Source organism: Schistocerca nitens, chromosome 7 (genome assembly GCF_023898315.1).
Source record: "Schistocerca nitens isolate TAMUIC-IGC-003100 chromosome 7, iqSchNite1.1, whole genome shotgun sequence".
NCBI lineage: Eukaryota > Metazoa > Arthropoda > Insecta > Orthoptera > Acrididae > Schistocerca > Schistocerca nitens.
The window spans coordinates 611,892,942-611,905,632 of NC_064620.1; positions in this window are offsets into that span (position 1 = coordinate 611,892,942).

A 12,691-nucleotide genomic window follows, 5' to 3' on the forward strand; every position below is an offset into this window, starting at 1 on the left:
CTGTAGTGGAAGCATAGTGCTGATGCACACATACCGTCGCAGTATCAGTATAATGATGGCCGCCCCACTTGCGACTTGCATCAGGGAAGAACAGCGTTCTGTTATTCGGTTGTTGCGTAGTGAAGGTGTGAAACCTATTGAAGTTCATCAACGAATGAAGGTTCAGTACGGTGATGCATGTTTGTCACAGCAGCAAGGCTACGAATGGAGTAGGAAGTTCGCAAATGGTGTGACTTTAGTGGAAGATGCTCCTCGTCCAAGTCAGGCACAGCGAGTGTGACTCCACAGAACATTGCAGCAGTTGAAGCCATAGTGAAGGAAAACCGCCGAGTGGCACTGAATAACATTGAAGCATGTTTACACCACATTGTGCATGATGTTCTCCAGTTTCACAATGTGTCTGCAATATGGGTGCCACGGCAGCTGACTCCTGAAATGAGAGAACGACCTGTTGATACTTGTGAAGAACTTCTTCCGCGCTTTGAACGAGAAGGTGATGGTTTCCTTGCAAGAATCGTTACTGGGGATGAAACCTGGGCTCACTTCCACCAACCAGAAACGAAGAGAGCGAGCAAGGAATGTCGCCATTCCTCATCACCAAAACCAAAGAAGTTTCGAACAGAACCATCAGCAGGGAAGGTTATGCTGACACTCTTTTGGGACGAAAAAGGCGACATTTTGAAGCATTACGTGCCTAGAGGGACCACTGTCACCAGTGCATCGTACACAGATCTCCTAAAAAGTCATCTGCGGCTTGCAGTCAAATCAAAGAGACTTGGATTGCTGTCAGCAGGTGTCCTTTTGCAACATGACAATGGAAGGCCCCACACTACCTGTACAACAGTTGCAACAATCACAGACCTGCATTTTGAGTGTCTTCCTCATCCACCATACTCACTAGACCTTGCCCCAAGTGATTTCCATATGTTTGGACCACTCAAAGACACAATGGGATGAAAGAAGTTCCGTTCTGATGAAGAGGTACGCCATGCAGTCCATGAGTGGTTGTGCGGACCACCAAAAGAATTTTTTTCTAAAGTAATTTATCACTTTGTAAGCGCTGGAGGACTTGCATTGAGAGTGGGGGAGAATCTGTTGAAAAGTGGTACAGATCTGTACCACTTCTGCACAGTGAATAATATTTTAAAAAAATATTGAAGGTTTTCATTTGATTCACCCTCGTAAGAAGCTTTTTCAGTAAAACAATACATATACATCTTAAATGTGTTCGACCTCTGTGACACACAAGAGGAGAGCAACTGAGAATAGCAGAACACAGGGCACAATATTCACACACACTCTCATAATACGTTACATTTGGGCAATCATATAAAAACAGTGCAGTACTCAACAGGATACAGTTACTAAAAAGACATTCACAATCAACTTACTACTGCTGCATACAAGGTGGCTACCAAGGCTGCCACATTTATGGACAGCAACATAAAATTCAGAAAATTTATAGCTATGCCCAATAGTTGAACACGCCTCCAGCATGATTACAAACAGAATACAGGACACTCTCTTGTGCAATGGTAGAAAATGTTCTCATTGTGGGGGTAAGACACAATACAAGAAAACACACTCTTGTGCCCCGACAGCCAGCCGTGTTTTATCGGAACTTGTGATGTACTCTTTGTTTCGAGAACATATGCACCAGCCATCGGGTGTTTTTACTGTACACTGTACCTCCTGTACAATAATCTCAGTAAGGCAGCTTGTCAGCTGCCAACCAAACACTGCAGGCCATTAAAGAACATTCCTGGTGATCCATATACCACAGCTATAGTGAAATCACTCTCCTCCATATCTGGTTGTGGGTGTCGTCTTCTCTGATCACCGGACAAAGACACTCCTCTCCTCCAGTTAGGCGATGTCCACGTCAGCTTGGCCATGCCCTGCGCTGACCATTGACTGCACAAACTGGCCGGCTCTTTGGAACGCTACATTCCTGGCCACATATCAACCATTCAATGCTTCGCTCCGCTAGAGGTCATCCCCAGAGGGCATGGTTTTGCGTGAGCGAACCGTTGTGATTGTGGCGCGGTTTGGCGACCGCAAGAAAATATCAGACAGTTGCCAGTGGCTGAATTGTCCTACGTGAGCGCAAACGCGCGGGGCATTTTGTGATGTCCGATCAGACAAAGTGGACGCGTTCAGTTGATTCGATATTTTTGCGCAAAGTGGACGTGGTTTGTGTTACATTGTCTGCTTTTCAAGAATGTTATGTACATTTATATCTATACCCTGCAAGCTACTGTGAAGAAAATGGCAGAGGGTATGCCCCATTGTACTAATTATTAGACATTTCTCCCGTTCTGTTAACGTATTTTGTACAGGGGAACTTTTTCTGCTGTCTCCAAATGTCATGCAACTGTAGGTAACCCAATCAGAGGGGCATCAACACATATGATACTATTTTAATTATTATCTGTCCTGGGTATGTAACTTAATAAAAAATATATTCAATATTTCCGCAATCGAGTGACGAATATAGCATCTCTGTCGTTATAAATGAAGTGGATACATTAACTACATAAGTGCTAATCAGTCTCTGATCAGAAGCAACGCTCATGCAGAACACTTTATTGGTCTACAGGACACGTGAATTCTGATGATGGTGACTGGCAATTATACCTCGTACTTGCCATCATAGAACAAAAGTAGCTGAAGCAGAGTATGAGACACCTCCCAGCAAACACCGTTTCAGTAGTGTTGCTGAAGGGTTCAAATGGCTCTGAGCACTTTGGGACTTAACTTCTGAGGTCATCAGTCGCCGAGAACTTAGAACTACTTAAGCCTAACTAACCTAAGGACATCACACACATCCATGCCCGAGGTAGGATTCGAACCTGCGACCGTAGCGGTCGCGTGGTTCCAGACTGAAGCGCCTACAACCGCTCGGCCACACCGACCGGTCGTTGCTGAAGGGACTAGTTGGGGAGCTGATATCGTTACATGTAGTTGCGAAGCGGTTTTAAGATTGTACATAAACAAAGGGACTTGATACAAAATGAAATAATTAAAACATGTAGTTACTTAGCTATTACACCTTGTGACATAACATCAAACAGGTTTCGTTTAAAACTAAGTATAACACACAAAATATCGGAAAAATTTATGTGTGCAACACCACAGTATTCTCGTTGGCGAGATAGATAAGAAAGTTTTGGGTACTGATAATATGGAAAATTATGCACCTCTTTGTGCGCTATCATTTCCAAGAAATATCGTTTCGATATCTTGAACCGTTTATGAAATATTCTAGTTGGTTCATAAGTTCATAGCGTTTTTCCATAAGTATAATAAACGCAACAGAGACTTTAGACATCAGTAGTATATTCTCCCTCACTATTTACAACAGTCTGTCAATGATGGGGCAACTTTTTGATTCCGCGATTGTAGAAATCACGTGATTTTGAGGCAAAAAAGTTGTCGAGCCATTTTCGGAGCGCATTTTAATCTTTGAAGGTCGTTCAAAAGAGAGCAGTAAAAGCGAAAATCAGAGAGTACAAGATAAGGTGAATAAGGTGGGTGCAGAATGGCTTCCCAACCGAACTCCTGTGTAGTGCTTCTTGTCAGTCTAAGACAATGCAGGCGGGCGTTATCATGGAGTAGCATCACTTTACGCAGTATCCCTGGTCGTTGTTTTTGGAGTGAATCCTCTAGACGTTTCAGTTGTTGACAATAAATGTCAGCCGTTGCTGTTCCACCAGATGCATAACATTGTCTTTTGTGGGAGCGCACAGGTCTTTGTACGGGGAGTTGCTGCCTTGTTTGGGCACAACCATTCCTTTCTTTTCCTTATAGCATGAAGACACTATTTCTCATCACCAGTAACCATACAGGATAGGATGGTCAGCGTTGTTCACGAGCCAAGTGATGAGCAAGCAAAGGTGCACATGTGGCTACCCAATGATTATTGTGATTTTGGTTTAGAGTATGCGGTACCCATAAAGCCGATTTTTGAACCTTCCCCAGTTGCATGCAAGTGCTGCACGGTGGTGGAACTATCACAGTTCATCGTATCTGCCAGTTCTCGAGTATACTGACATGACTCATGGAGGTTTAATGTGTTTAAACGATCTTCATCAAACCCTGAAGGTCTTCCTGAACGTGGAGACTCACTAATGTCAAAGCGATCCTCCTTAAAAATATAAAACCATTTTTTTGCTGTTCCGTTCGTTGGGTTGGTTTGGGGGAAGAGACCAAACTGCGAGGTCATCTGTCTCATCGGATTAGGGAAGGATGGGGAAGGAAGTCGACCGTGCCCTTTCAAAGCAACCATCCCCGCATTTGCCTGAAGCGATTTAGGGAAATCACAGGAAACCTAAATCAGGATGGCCAGTGGCGGGATTGAACCGTCGTCCTCCCGAATGCGAGTCCAGTGTGCTAACCACTGCGCCACCTCGCTCGGTTGCTGTTCCGTACCCAGTGGCGTTAACCTTACACGGTGCAAACGTTTCTGGATGCGTCCACTGCTGTCACCTCTATACTGAATTCAGACAGAGGACTATGTCCAAAATGTTTCGATTTCTCCATATTCCAGTGTCCAGAGCTCCATTCACTATCTCCACATGACAAAATGACAATATGTGAACTCAGGCAGTAACTGTGAACTACAAATAAAAAATGACAGTCGATGTTTAGGAACTGGAATACCAACATGCAAAACAAAAACGCTACGAATTTATGCTAAAGTGTACAACTAAACTCCGTCCGAACAGGTCTCGAAAGACCCTAACGAAATTATGCTTCAACCTTATACGATGGGCGATACGACCACATGATTCATGGTGCACAAGGGCAGAACTGGGCGTATTGTGCACAACAGTTGCGTAGGCCATATGAGCCACTATCTTGCTCTCAGCTTTAAATACAGTTACGATATGTTACTTACTTTCATATGTATCGTGTATGACCCAAAAAGAACCATATGCAAAATCTACACAATGTGTTTACAAGTCCGCAAATTCTTACAGTTTCGTGCAGTGTCTCACTTAATTCGCTGCCGTACAGTAACTATGACAAATAACGAAAAGAAATTCCATCCTTTATCAATGAAAGATACCAGGCTGTAAGATGTCAAAGAATCAAATGTTTTCACAGAATATTGTCTTAAAAACAAGAGCTGTTTGATGGCAGCTGGCATGTCTGCTCAGTTGCTTCGGTGACAGTTCGCTTAATGCGGCTGGGCTACACACGTAGAACAGAGTAACCACTTGGCGGTGGATCGCTCGCATATTCGCCCAGTCTCGCTGCACACAGAGTCCGCATCGGATCGCTCACGTGGGACGAGATGACAGAGCGAAACGTCAGGCAGAGCGCACAATCCAAAATCCACCATCTCTCGGTCCAAAAGTGATGCTTCGCACGGCACAGTTAATTCTAGCTGTATAGGGTTTCCACAACTCGCGCTGTGTTACATTACATCACAGTAGTGTAGGTTCGACAGAATGAGTAATTGCAGAAGTTTACGCTTGGAAACATGTTCCAAAACTTCTGGAGTGAACAGAGGCAAGCGGAAGTCTTCCTCAACATGGCAACAATATTTCTGTGTGTTTGATGTGGTTATCCAAACCTAAACCCTTATTAGTCACTATTTTCTAATGCACTGTTAAGGGATACTGATGAGATTAGGAAGCAATTGTTCGCAGAATTCTGAACAAATTGTGCTCTGATTGGACACTAAAATTACTTAATACTTTTTCACGTTCACTTCAAGTCTCAGATATTGCACCCGTCTGAGCACTGAGGACAGATCGTCATTCATCTGGACAAAGACAGTGTTGACGTCATCAGATCAGCTGGAGGTCGTCGACAGAGATATAATATGCACAGCAGCGTGGAAGCGACAAGTGGAAAAATACAAGAAGAACAATAGTGGGCCTAGGACTGATACCTCCAGGACGGCATTTTATTTTCACAAAGAATGTTGCTGTCTGTTTCTAAAGAAGCTTTCAAAGCAATTCAATTCACAACGTCAAAATTATAATTGAAAATGATTTGCTCAAGTGTAGTAGTGTCAACAGCAGTGGAAAAATGCTCTTACTGGAGCACAAAAAATGCGAATACGTCCTCGCTTATTTAAAAGACTGTTAGAAAAGTGGGGTGCCAGCTGCCTCGTTCTACCTTCCTTAGAACCCCTAAAAGTTTTCACAAAAAATTTGGCACGCAAACATACTCGCTATCTTTTTTACATGCAACTCACCTCTAACTCTCACAAGCTCCCCTAACTGTAAGTCCCTCATACCTAATAGTCCATCGCTCTAAATCGCTCATCCCAGTTGGACTTTCTCGCTCACTCAATCCCCCCAACTCATGGTCATTATTGGTTTGTGTCATAGCTACAGTCTCCTTCGTTCTGTCGTACTACTACTGTCTTCTCTCACTGTCGCTGTCGCCGGCTGGAGTGGCCGAGCGGTTCTAGGCGCTACAGTCTGGAACCGAGCGACCGCTGCGGTCGCAGGTTCGAATCCTGCCTCGGGCATGGATGTGTGTGATGTCCTTAGCTTAGTTAGGTTTAAATAGTTCTATGTTCTAGGCGACTGATGACCTCAGCAGTTAAGTCGCGTAGTGCTCAGAGCCATTTGAACCATTTTTGAACTATCGCTGTCTCCCTCTTGCTCGCTCTTTACTGTTATCATCTCATTCATTCCTTCCCAGCGCTACTGTCTCTTCTAACTGTCACTACCTCTCTCTTCCTATTTGCCATTGTCGTAGACTGTCTCTCATTATCACTGGCTCTCAACTACATTCTCTTATCTTTCTCCTTATTCTTTTCCCATTGGCACTGTCTCCTTTAGTCAGCCGCGCGGGATTAGCCGAGCGGTCTAGGCCGCTGCAGTTATAGACTGTGCGGCTGGGCCCGGCGGAGGTTCGAGTCCTCCCTCGGCCTTGGGTGTGTGTGTGTTTGTCCTTAGGATAATTTAGGTTAAGTAGTGTGTAAGCTTAGGGACTGATGACCTTAGCAGTTAAGTCCCATAAGATTTCACACACATTTGAACTTTTTTTTCCCTTCAGTCTTTTCCTAGCACTGTCCTATCACTGTCAATGATGTTCCACTGCCACTGTGTTCCATTCTTTGTCTCACACTGCCATTATCTCCTTCCAGTATGTACTACTTTCCTGTCTATCTCCCGCTGCCACTGTCTCGTTCTCTCTCAGCATAAAAAAAGCGCGTATGTTCGCATGCAAAATTTTCTGAGAGTTTTTTTATAGGTTCCGAGGAAGGCAGAATGAGGCATCTGGTACCCTACTTTTCAAGCAGTCTTTTAAATGAACAGAAACATATTCCCATTTTTTGTGCTCCAATAGGAGCATTTTTCCGCTGGTTCCCTTCTTCTCCCTGCTGCAGCAGGACATGTGACTCACATGAAAAGGAATGTGTTGGTCAGTAAAATTTTGTTAGTTTACTGAAGCGAAATTGAAATAACGGAAAACTAATTTTACATCCCAGATCGGATTTAATGTGGAAAAAAAAATTGCAAGTACTACAGCACGGTGTTCCCAGAAATCTTATGAGGATAACGGACACACTTTATAGCATATTTCTCCGTGCTACGTCACGTTATAAACTACCTATTCGATTTGCACCGGATTTTAGGTACGTAACTTTGAACTTCAGTATCTCGGTAACGGGTAAACATATCAAAAAATTTTCAAGATTATTCGTTATCAGGATCTTAGGAATATATGTTCTAAAAATTACGACCATAGCCGTCTTGCAATGCGCTGTGCGCTTTTGGCACCCAAAAACCAAGTTTATGGGCTGTTTCTCTATAACTGATACAGATTTTTGGAAACGAAAAGATGACACTTCTAGATAAATGGCTAGATAACACACCGTTAAAATGGGATCAATTTTTTGCAGTCATTTACTACTTAGATTTCGCCTCATACCCGATTTTACGTGCTTATTTTACGTGTACAAATAGGGCAAATTTTAACCTCTGTATCTTTGAAACGGCTAAAGGTATCAAAAACATTTTCAAGGTTGTCTCAGATATGGATCTTGGGAAGATAATGTGTAGATCTGAATCTTTTGCTGTGTGTAGCTGTCTTGGAATCCGTGGCTTGGTTTTGCTATAAAAAAACTGTGGAAAAACGCCTTTTTTCAGGTTTTCTATGGAACCGCCCATGAACTAATGGTGCGTCCATAGATCCCATAAGAACCACCGTAGACCACATCGAACGCAAAAAGAACCAATCAATTTGTTCGATTTTCCTAAGCTAGAGAAAGTGTGTAATGTTAATACTTTGACACTACTGCAGGCAAGTGACACTAAGACGATCCTTATGTTAGATACACAAATGGTCCCTAGCCTAGTGTCTATCCAAAACACTTCTCCCTTCTTTCTATCACCAACAGAACACGAGGTATGAGCCCAGGAAAGCAAATGCCCTTTTTATGCGCGGAGTTTTAGAACGTGCTGGTAAACACGCAGTTGCAAGCGTATCCATTCTGACTTCACGGTCCCCTGTGGCATGTTTGAGGTCATTAGTTAGCTTAATTACAGTAAACGTTTGTGACATGGTGATTACGAAAATTGTGCCAATACAGCGGGTGGCCCAAAATTTGGGAGCACCGCGAGAAATGCACGCTTGAATGTAACCTGAAGAGCGAAAGAAACTGGCACTCATGCCCAATAAGGAGTAGGACCCCCGCGAGCACGCACAAGTGCCGCAACACGACATATGTCTGAAGTACGGCTGGAGGGAATTGACACCATTAATCCTGCAGGGCTGTCCATAAATCCGCAAGAGCACGAGGGGGAGGAGATCTCCTCTGAACTGCACATTGCAAGGTATACCATATATGCTCAATAATGTTCACGTCTGGGGAGTTTGGTGGCCAGCGGAAGTGTTTAAACTCGGAACAGTAATCCTGGAGCCACTCTGTAGCAATTATGCAAGTGAGAGGTGTCGCTTTGTTCTGCTGGAATTGCCCAAGTCCGTATGACTGCATAGTGGAGACGAATGGGTGCAGATTATCAGACAGGATGATTACGTACGAGTCACATGTCGGAGTTGTATCTAGGCGTATCACAGGTCCCATATCACTCCAACTGCACATGCCCCACACCATTAAAAAGCCTCCACTAGCTTGAACAGTCCTCTCCTGACATGCACGTTCAATGGATTCATGAGGTTTTGTCTCCATACTCGTACACGTCCATACGCTCGATACAATTTGAAACGAGACTCGTCTGACCAGGCAACATGTTGCCAGTAATCAACAGTCCACTGTCGATGTTGACGGGCCCAGGTGAGACGTAAAGCTTTGTGTCATGCAGTCATCAAGGGTACACGAGTGGACCTTCGGCTCCGAAAGCCCATATCGATGAAGTTTCGTTGAATGGTTCACACGCTCACACTTGTTGATGGCCCAGCATTGAAATCTGCAGCAATTTGCGGAAGTGTTGCATTTCTGTCACGTTGAACGATTCTCTTCAGTCGTCGTTGGTCCTGTTCATGTAGGATCTCTTTCCAGCCGCAGCGATGTCGGAGATTTGAAGTTTTACCGGATACCTTATATTCACGGTACACTCGTGAAATGGTCGCACAGGAAAATCCTCGCTTCATCGCTACCTCGGAGATGCTGTGTTCCATCGCTCGTGCACCGACTGTAACACCACTTTCTAACTCACTTAAATCTTGATAACCTGCCATTGTAACAGCAGTAACCGATCTAAGAACTGTGCCAGATACTTGTTGTTGCCGACTGCAGCGCCGTATTCTGTCTCTTTGCATAGTTCTGTATTTGAATACGCATGTCCATGCCAGTTTCTTTGGCGCTTCAGTATAAATGCAGTTGCTAGCCAAGTCCGTAGGAGTTGTCAATACGTCTGAAGCGTCAGTCGCGGTCAGAATAGTGTTATGTGTAGTTCCGAGTGCGTTATGTCGGAGATCCGTCGACAAATCGTTGGCGCTCGTATGGTGGCTGCTTCAGTAAGCAATGTAGCAGAGGTGTTTGGTGTTCTAAGAGGCACGGGGTTGAAGAATTATATCGCATACAGGGAAATCGGAAAAACGTCGTCTGCTAAGTCGCAACGTGGGCGAAAACGTGTGTGAGTGATCGAGACAGACGGTCATTGAAGAGGTTTGTCACGAAAAAGGCGAGGACGACAGTTGTAGAACGGAGTGTCCAACTCGCGTACCCTGCCAGCACCAAAACAACCCGAAACATCTCCAGTAGCAGTTAATTGCTGGGCCAAGTGGAACTGGAAAAACACTCATCAGTGATGCAAATGGCCATAACAGGAAAAGAGAGCCAAAGCCATAAAAGCTAGACTATGGAGCAATGAACGAACGTCATTTTGTCGGATGTGTCTTGTTTAACTCTATTTACAACTTCTGGCCGAGTTAACGTCCCAAGAGTGAAACATGGCGGGGGTTCGGTGATGATGGGGCAGTCATATCGTGATACTCCTTGGGCCCCAAGGGAACCTGTGAGATCGCATTACTGCCAAGGATTCTGTGACCATTTTGACTGATCAGGTCCATCCCATGGTATAACGTTTGTTCCCCAATGGTGATGTTGTGTTCGATGGCGATAGGGGCCCTGTCCACACAGCTTGCACCATCCAGGATTGGTTTTGCGAGCACGAGGAGGAATGGCGCATCTCCTCTGGTCACCACAGTGACCAGATCTCAATCTTATTGAGCCTTTGTGGTCCACTCTGTAGAGAAGACTGCACGATCGCTGTACATCTTCATCATCGTTGCCTAAACTTGCCACTGTTTTGCAGGAAGAATGGTATAAGATTCCCTAGAAACTCATACAACAGCTGTATTTATTCATCTCGAGACGATTGGAAGCTGGTTTGAATGCCATCGATTTTCTTATGCCGTATTAGGCGTGGCAGTTTATTGTGTTTCTGGTGTTTCCACATTTTCGTGCTCCCCCTCTACGTGCATAGAAGTTGAATTTGCGTATGTATTCGACCAGTTGATCGTGAACAACATACTGCAGCGCTGTAACACAGCGCATAAAATGTTAACTGACTGGTAATCACAAGGTGATTGTGCGTTTTCATTCTTTAGGAATAGGACAGACTATGATTTTTAACCGTTGAGTAGCTAATATCTGATTATACTGTAGTAAGACATGTTAAACAATAAATCCACAGTGTTCCGATATTAATTTCATTCCTGGCACATAAGCAACATCAGCGCAGAAAATTACAAATCGCAATGGTGCAACCTTTGTAAATCAAGTGTTCAAGAAATTCTCGAGAATGTTTTAAAGAAGAGAAAAGTGTGTGTAAAGTTGGGCCCGCACACCTTGATTCCCGAACAATAACAACGATGCGTGGACAAGTGGCACAACTTTCTTGAAATGCAAAAATACAGACAGTTCCTTACAAGAAAAGTCATCAAGGTTGATGTGATCTGGTGATAGCAGTAGGAACCAACCACAAAAAGGCAAAGTATAGAAATTCATACGGGATAACCGACATTCAAGCCAGTGCGACGGACGAGTCGAACAAGATCCCAAAGAACGGCTTTACTGACAGTTTCGCATGGCTATGTGAAGGTTATGTGCGTTGTACTAAAGTACGGAGAAATACAATGTACTGTAATATATTTTCGATGATACGATTTTCTTATGATTTGTAACAGCTGGTATTTCAATAGACACGTGATACTGAATGAATATGGCGAGTTTCCGAGGTCTGACACATAATTTGCTAACTGATAATTGCTCTGTCTGTCTAGTGAGGTGACAGGAGGTGCACAGGAAATGAATCAATACAATGAAGCGCTCCAACCGTGTAAATCGATGGGCCGACTGGAGCGGAAGCGAGCTGAGTGGAAAGCCAATGTCCGCTGCGAGCTGGAGAATTTGTCTCCGGGGGTCAGGTCCACCACGAATGTGAGTATATGTCTATGACGTTAGCAAAGTCATTTATCTAACGAAGAAAAGATTGCAGTTACACGACTAGACTATACACGCCTATTTCTTGTTGAAAGTAGCCCATGCTTCATGTACCTCTGCACTAAAGGTATTGTAAATTTCTGTTGATTCACTATGGTACATACCACTTGGAAACTGATTCACTGTGGTTTATGAACAAATTATAAGAGTTCCGTGTGTTTTAATAGATGACCCAAAACGGCCTTGCAGTTGGTTGTTATGTTATATAAGAAGAGAGAGAAAATCTACCTCTTGTTTCCATACACTTCTTCATTTTAGTGATCAGTTTTAATCAAAGTTCCAAAGAACTCAAGATCTACATCTACATGGATACTCTGCAAATCACATTTAAGTGCCTGGCAGAGGGTTCATCGAACCACCTTCACAATTCTCTATTATTCCAGTCTCGTATAGCGCGCGGGAAGAACGAACACCTATGTCTTTCCGTACGAGCTCTGATTTCCCTTATTTCATCGTGGTGATCGTTTCTCCCTATGTAGGTCGATGTCAACACAATATTTTCGCATTCGGAGGAGAAAGTTGGTGATTCGAATTTCGTGAGAAGATTCCGACGCAACGAAAAGCGCCTTTGTTTAAATGATGTCCAACCCAAATCTTGTATCATTTCAGTGACACTCTCTCCCATATTTCGCGATAACACTAAACGTGCTGCCCTTCTTTGAACTCTTTCGATGTACTCCGTCAGTCCTATCTGGTAAGGATCCCGCAACGCGCAGCAGTATTCTAAAAGAGGACGGACGAGAGTAGTGT